A 7535-nucleotide genomic window follows, 5' to 3' on the forward strand; every position below is an offset into this window, starting at 1 on the left:
AAGTGTACAATGCTCACTTGATGTTATTTTTATTACAAATATTTGCACTGTAAAAAAATAGTATTTTTCAATTCACTTCATACAAGTATGAAGTGCAATCTCTTTATCCTGAAAGTGCAACTTACAAATGTAGATTTTTTTGTTACATAACTGCACTGAAAAACAAAACATTGTAAAACTTTAGTGCCTACAAATCCACTCAGTCCTACTTCTTGTTCAGCCAATCGTTAAGACAAACAGGTTTACGGGAGATAATGCTGCCCTCTTCTTATTTAAAATGTTACCTGAAAGTGAGAACAGGTGTTTGCATGGAAATTTTGTAGCTTGCATAGGTTAAACATTCCTATGCCCCTTCATGCTTTGGCCACCATTCCGGAGGACATGTTTCCATAATGATGACACTCATTAAAAAAAGAATGCGTTAATTAAATTTGTGACTGAACTCCTTTGGGGAGAATTGTATGTCTCCTGCTTTGTTTTACCCCAATTCTGCCATATATTTCATATTATAGCAGTCTTGGATGATGACCCAGCACATGTTGTTCGTTTTAAGAACACTTTCACTGCAGATCTGACAAAATTTAAAGAAGGTACCAATGTGAGATTTCTAAAGATAGCTATAGCACTTGACCCCAGGTTGAAGAATCTGAAGTGCCTTCCAAAATCTGAGAGGGACGGGGTGTGGAGCATGCTTTCAGAAGTCTTAAGAGAGCAACACTCTGATGCGGAAACTACAGAACTTGAACCACCAAAAAAGAAAATCAACCTTCTGCTAGTGGCATCTGACTCAGACGATGAAAACATGCGTCAGTCAGCACTGTCTTGGATCGTTATTGAGCAGAACCCGTCATTAGCATGAACATGTCCTCTGGAATAGTGGTTGAAGCATGAAGGGACATATAAATCTTTAGCACGTTTGGCACATAGATATCTTGCAACTCTGGCTACAACAGCAAACACCTGTTCTCACTTTCAGGTGACATTGTAAACAAGAAGCGGGCAGCATTGTCTCCTGCACATATAGATAAACTTGTTTGTCTGAGCAATTGGCTGAACAAGAAGTAGGACTGAATGGAACAAGAAGTAGGACTGAGTTTTATTTTTGAATGTAGCGATTTTTTTGTGCATAGTTCTACATTTGTAAGTTCAACTTTCATGATAAACTTTCATGATAAAGACACTGCTCTACAGTACTTAAATTAAGTGAATTGAAAAATACTATTTATTTTATTTTTTACAGTGCAAATATTTATAATAAAAAATATAAAGTGAGCATGGTACACTTTGTATTCTGTGTTGCAATTGAAATTAATATATTTGAAAATGTAGTAAACATCCAAAACTATTTAAAATAAATGGTATCCTATTGTTAACAGCGCGATTAATTTTTTTAATCACTTGACAGCCCTAGTCTCTAATCTGCATGAGAGGATGGGACATAGGGCAATCTCTAAAGTCAGGTGGATTGTGATTTTTTTAAAAAGTCTCCCCAAAACATGAAATAGGGTTCAGTGCTGCAATCTGATCTGTGCAGGAGGATACGCAGCGTTCCATTGAAGAAAATAGGGTTCTGCACTGGCATTGGAGCTGACCATGAAGATTTGATTGCAAGACTAGCATCATAAATAGGGAGAACAATAATGCCTAGCCGCAGCACGGTGGGGGATGGGAGACCGTGGGACTTAAATTGCAGTTTAATTTTGAAAAGTGATAGTGCAAAAGTGGTATTATGGAGTACCATGGTCATTGTCTCTAAATGATATCCAGGACCAATGCCCTTAGTTTACCAATAAAAGAGATTCCGCCCCCTTCCCCCCCAACTGCCAGCCCTGCAAACTCAAGACAGGCTTAAGAAGGCAAGCTGGGTTATTTTCTTCTTGTGCATTATTACCAGAGCCAATACAGTCCATGATTCTGTGGCTTCAATTCTCTTCCTGACACAAAAATGTGCTCCAAAAATCTGCTTTAAATTCACAACAGTGTTTTTTCCTCTCATGATTGTGAAGAAAGCCTAGAAAACATGACCCTAATAAACAGATGCAATGGCAGTCTTACAGAGTTTGATATGAACTGCCTCATTCATCTTAACTGGTAGTTTATTTTGAAATCTAGAGATAGCAATTTAAATGCCAGGACTGTTAAATAATTCACTGCCAAACATCTGAGCAGAAGCATGAAGCTGATATGCTTATTCTGCAATTCTATACTGTCTCCCATACCTATCAGCTACCAAAAGCCTCAGTTGTCCTCTACTCAGCTGGCAAAACCTCCAATTTCCTCCTGGCACTTTCTGTGATGCTGTTAGGTACTGTCACAGAGCCCCAACTGATATTTTTACAGCATCATTTTACATATTAGAGCTGCATTTTAACCAAGATTTCCCAGGAAGATTCCATTGACCTCGGGGTTGTAGCGAAGTCCCACACACAGCTATTCTTCCCCTTTCCTTTGGTTGAGGACATGAGAAGAGAGCTTCCCACAGGAAAAGTGTGGGAGAGGGCGGCCAGATGTGGAAGACTAAACAACCCTGCTGTCCTTGAAAATGAGAGCATATAAACATATATAAACACATTTTAATCTCAGCATCTGACTAGGAGAAAGGGAAGGAAGTTATCTGGATCATTCAAATGCACACTGGTTATACCACTAAGGAAACATGAGTGTCAGTATGCTCAGTTCCCTCCTTTACGTGTCAAGAATATTCTGAAATGCTCCTCAAGGAACATAATTTTATGCTTGGGGCCTGTAAAAGACAGTGGATAATGTCACCAACACTATTATTAGGAATGTTGGGAATTCACATATTCTGAAGGTTTTTTTAAATCAGGCGGGGGAAAAAATCCCAAAACAGTGTGTTTGCAGATTTCCTTCCTACAGATAAAGATGTATATGTTTAAAGTGGTAAGGAAGAATTAAACACTTAGAGTGTGGGATTGTTTTGCATATTATTTCAAAAGTCCCCCATTTGTTTTATAATATTTGATCATTTGAAGCTGTCTGTACATTTGGAAAAAAATTAAGACATGGGGCTCTTTTCTGAAGTTACCACTGGATTTGGCATTCCTCTTTATTTCCTGCCGTGAACTCTTTAATACTAGACAAGAAGACAGATGAACTGTTCCATCCCAGAGGTTACTATGCTTCAGCAGTGGATGAAGTGATCTTTGTATATTTAGTTTGTAAAGTTCTTTGGGGATCCTTCAAAGTGAAAGGTGATTATATATCTAAGATATTATTCATATGATAGACATACATATATCTTGGCTACTGCTCTTTATTTCATACACAACTAATGCGGTTTGTACTCAATTAATTCTGTTATTCTGATATCTACAATGTTGGCCTCTTAAGTAATGACAGATAGGTTTAATTTTTCTGCTGTAGAATTTATGTGGATCGGCAGCGATATTTATGCCTTCTTCTGTTTTGGCACCCTGTTCTATAGCTATCATTCTTTAGGCTGAGGAGCACCAAATGTCTCTCCTGAGCCACTTTAGGTTGAGAAGCACCTGTCAGTACCATTCACCAATCAACCGGAGGGGCTGTTGAGAAAGATGGAGCTCCTCCAGTTTCTTAAGACCTCAGTGGGATTATTCTGAAGCATTCCTAAATTTTAATTGTCCTAATCAAATACATGTGTTTGCTGTGAGTATAGTGTCTGATTGCTGGATGCAAGAACTAATTGCTAGATGGAAGGAGCCCATTTTATAAAAGTTTCACAAATTAAAGGTAGAGGAAATGATTTTGATATTGTTAAATGATCGGTTTTATTACTTATAATGCAAAGAGGTTAAAAAAGATCAGTCTGGTCTAGTGATTCTAGAAGAATAGGAACCCACTTAATTGGACCATTTTCTCTCTACAGTACAAAGACACTCCTTAAGAAAAATTTCCACATCTGCAAGGCTCTCTGTAGAAGCCCATGGGAGGAATAAGTAATTCTGATTAATGAGCACAAGCAGCTGTGGGAGGAGTAAGGCTGAAGCATTATGCTGCGAATGCTGGCACAAGGAAATCTGCAAACATTCCTGGCTTTAAAGATAAATTTGGAGAAACTTCATTAGAATCACTATGTTTGGGTGACAAATTGTTAATTTTCTTATGAGTTAAGCTATATTTTTCCTGACTCAAAAAGCTAAATAAATTGTAGATAGCATTTTATTAAGGGTATGTCTACACTACCCGCTGGATCGGCCGGTAGTGATAGATCTATCGGGGATCAATGTATCGCATCTCATCTAGACACGATACATGGATCCCCGAATATGCTCCCCGTCGACTCCGGAACTCCACCATGGTGAGAGGCGGAAGCGGAGTTGACGGGGGAGTGGTGGCCGTCGATCCCGTGCCATGAGACGCGATGTAAGTCAATCTAAGTCGATCTAAGATACGTCGACTTCAGCTACGCTATTCTCATAGCTGAAGTTGCGTATCTTAGATCAATCCCCATCCCCGCAGTGTAGATCAGGCCAAAGAGAGGACTATTTGGGGTTAGATAGCATATGATTTAGGCTGATTTACTTATTTTGGTTCTTTTATGTAGCAGTGAAGTCATTACTTGTGCTCTCTGCTAATCAGTTGGTAGACTTTGTCTATGTGTTACATTATGATTTAGTCAGCTGTGATCGATATATGTTTGTTAAAATTCAGGCCCATTATCTTGTATATAATATGTTAAACATATTATACATTAAGTATTACTAAAATACTGACACTGTGAATATAATCTGGATTCTCATATTGTAGTGTAAATCTGACTAATTGAAGTTAATCAGAGATTTGCCATTAACCTTGACGAGGGCAAGATCAGGCAGGCCTGTTAGCACATTAAACCCAGACTAAATGGTTATCTAGCCTCTACACACCAAAATGATCCATAGGTTTTTTAAATGGGGAAAGTTCGCTGTTTCATAGAGGACTTTGGCTACACAGTTGCGAACCTGGATACAACTGAACCAAGCTTTCTAGTGTGAAATTTTGTTAGCTGTATTTGCTTCTTCATCTTCTCTCTCAGCACTTTTAAAGCTCTATGGCTTGATTCTTTAAGGTGCTGGAATATTCCCACAAGTAGGGAATGGAAATCATTAGGAACTGAGGTCACTCAGCACTTTGCTCAATCAGCCCCCCAAAAGATATACAGGGTTGTGGCACTGTGTAATTGATCAATGCAGACTATAGTGGCCTTACTCCATTTTTTTCTAGAGAGTAAGTACTGCCAATTCTTCATTGGTCCTCACATGAACCAGGGAGCACCTGTAAAGCCAGAAAATGAGTGAAGCTCGGCAATGTGCTGAATGACCCACTAACCAGGCCATTGGGAAGTGAGTCAGCACCCAAATATGCTTTAACAATTCCTTTTACTTCCCCCCTGAAAGTCTACTGGCTTTCCTGGGTTTGCAGAAGCTCCAGAATGGATCATTTTTGGTACATTACAAATACCTAGAAAATGTCCTTGTTTGCATATTGAATTCAGTGAATTTTCACTGTGGCTAAAAGTAACCATATAGCCTGGTTACTAGGGACATTCAACACATTTCTAGTCTTAATTCAATTTTGGGTTTGGCTTTGGATTTCCAAAGTCATCCTTAACGTGCACTATTCAGAGGAATTTTCTACCTCAAAAAGTCAACAGATTGAGGGTATCAAGAAAATTTCCCTTATACTTAGTGGGTAAACAATCAAGAGGCTGGAATGTAATTTTGGCAGAGGCCCAAAAGTTCAAATGCTGGTTCAGATTATATCAGCTTTTGGGGCCTTACCATGCTATGGGGCTGAAACACAACTATAAATTCTTATTTTGACAGAGATATCACCAGCACTGAGAAGAAAAGGTAGCGGGAGAATTTTAAAATTAATCCCAAGATTCCTTATATTGTCAAATTTCTTTCTAGCAGTTGGATAAGTGGGAACATGCACATGTAATGGGCAAAATTTGATTCTCCATTTAATTGTAAGAGACAGTTAAGGGACAAAGCCTAATAAAATCTGCCAGTAAACTAGCACCATGTACGCAGAGAGTTTGACTGTGTATTGTGACAAGATCTGTGGGTGTGGGTGGAGGCAGGGCAGGCTCTATGGCAGGCAGGCAGCTTTCAGTGGCGCGCCTGCGGGCGGTCCGCTGGTCACGCGGCTTCGGCGGCATGCCTGCGGGCGGTCCGCTGGTCACGCGGCTTCGGCGGCATGCCTGCGGGCGGTCCGCTGGTCACGCGGCTTCGGTGTCCCTGCCACCGAATTGCTGCCGAAGCTGCGGGACCGGAGGACCTCCTGCAGGTGCACTGCCGAAAGCAGCTGCGTTGGTGCCTGGAGCCACCCCTGGGAGGAGGTATGTGTGTAGGTGTCAGAGAACACAAACTGAGGACAGATGAGAAAAGAGCAAGAAGGGAGAAGCAAGAAAGCCAAGCAGTAGCCTGCAAGGACAGTCTGCTCCTGGAAAAAGCAAGAGAGATACTAGCCAACAGACCTAAAAAACAATGAAGATTGGGGCTGTAAGCTAAGAAACGGCTTCTTTTGTTCTTGGTTCATTTTACATTCAAAGGAGCACAACTTTGTGCATTCCTTGTAAATAACTAAGATTGCATCAAAGAAAATACCAGACTCCATCAATTTCTACTTCCAGATGGAACTTCCCCAGAGTCCTCAACTTTGACTAGTCACTTGAGTCAAAAAGGGGCAACAATATGTCTCTCACACTGAATGCCTGTTACATACATTGTTGGATTTGGCCAATAGTATCACAAGTTGTCACCAAAAGCACAATTCACCTCAGTACAAAGGGTATCCACCAGTAAAATCCCATTTAAACCTTCAAATGAGAATGTACATGATGTATAGTCTTTGTGAGGGCCCCTGCATGTGGGTGAAAGTAGGCACCAAAAACCTTACCTGTGTTTGTAGCATCCCGTGGGAGATGTTACTGAACATGAGGGTCTATATGCTAGTTAGTCCTTTTAACAAGATAGAGTGTGACCAATTTGGCTGTTAGCAGCAAGGGTGAATGGTAAAGGGTAATATATATATATATATATATATATATATATATATATATATATATATATATATACACACACACACACACACACACACACATACATACATACACACACACACTAAACAATTAAGCATTTAATCATTCTCCCAGAATAGAAATTAACAACTAAATTATAGTGACTTTTTATAAGAGTCACTTTATTTAGTAGCTTTAGCTAGTGCTACTTAAAACTTACTACTTGGCACTATTATAAGTGACTACTAGGAACAGTTGAATCTAGCATAAAAACAGATTCCTTACAGAGTAATAAGTCACTGTGAATTCAGTTGCCAGGACTAATATAAATAGATTTCCCAGTAATCATCATGTTGAGCTCTCCTGTGAGGTGATGTGCACCTTCAGTGTTATGCCCACACCATACAATCAGAAAAAAGTTAGATAAAAATCATAAGAGACTCTCTTGAGGAAGGTTGCAATGGGATACTACAGAACTTTAATACACAGGAACCAAAAACAAAGAAAAAAGCAAGCTGCTTTCTAAAACAGC

This window comes from Mauremys mutica, chromosome 5 (assembly GCF_020497125.1).
Source record: "Mauremys mutica isolate MM-2020 ecotype Southern chromosome 5, ASM2049712v1, whole genome shotgun sequence".
NCBI lineage: Eukaryota > Metazoa > Chordata > Testudines > Geoemydidae > Mauremys > Mauremys mutica.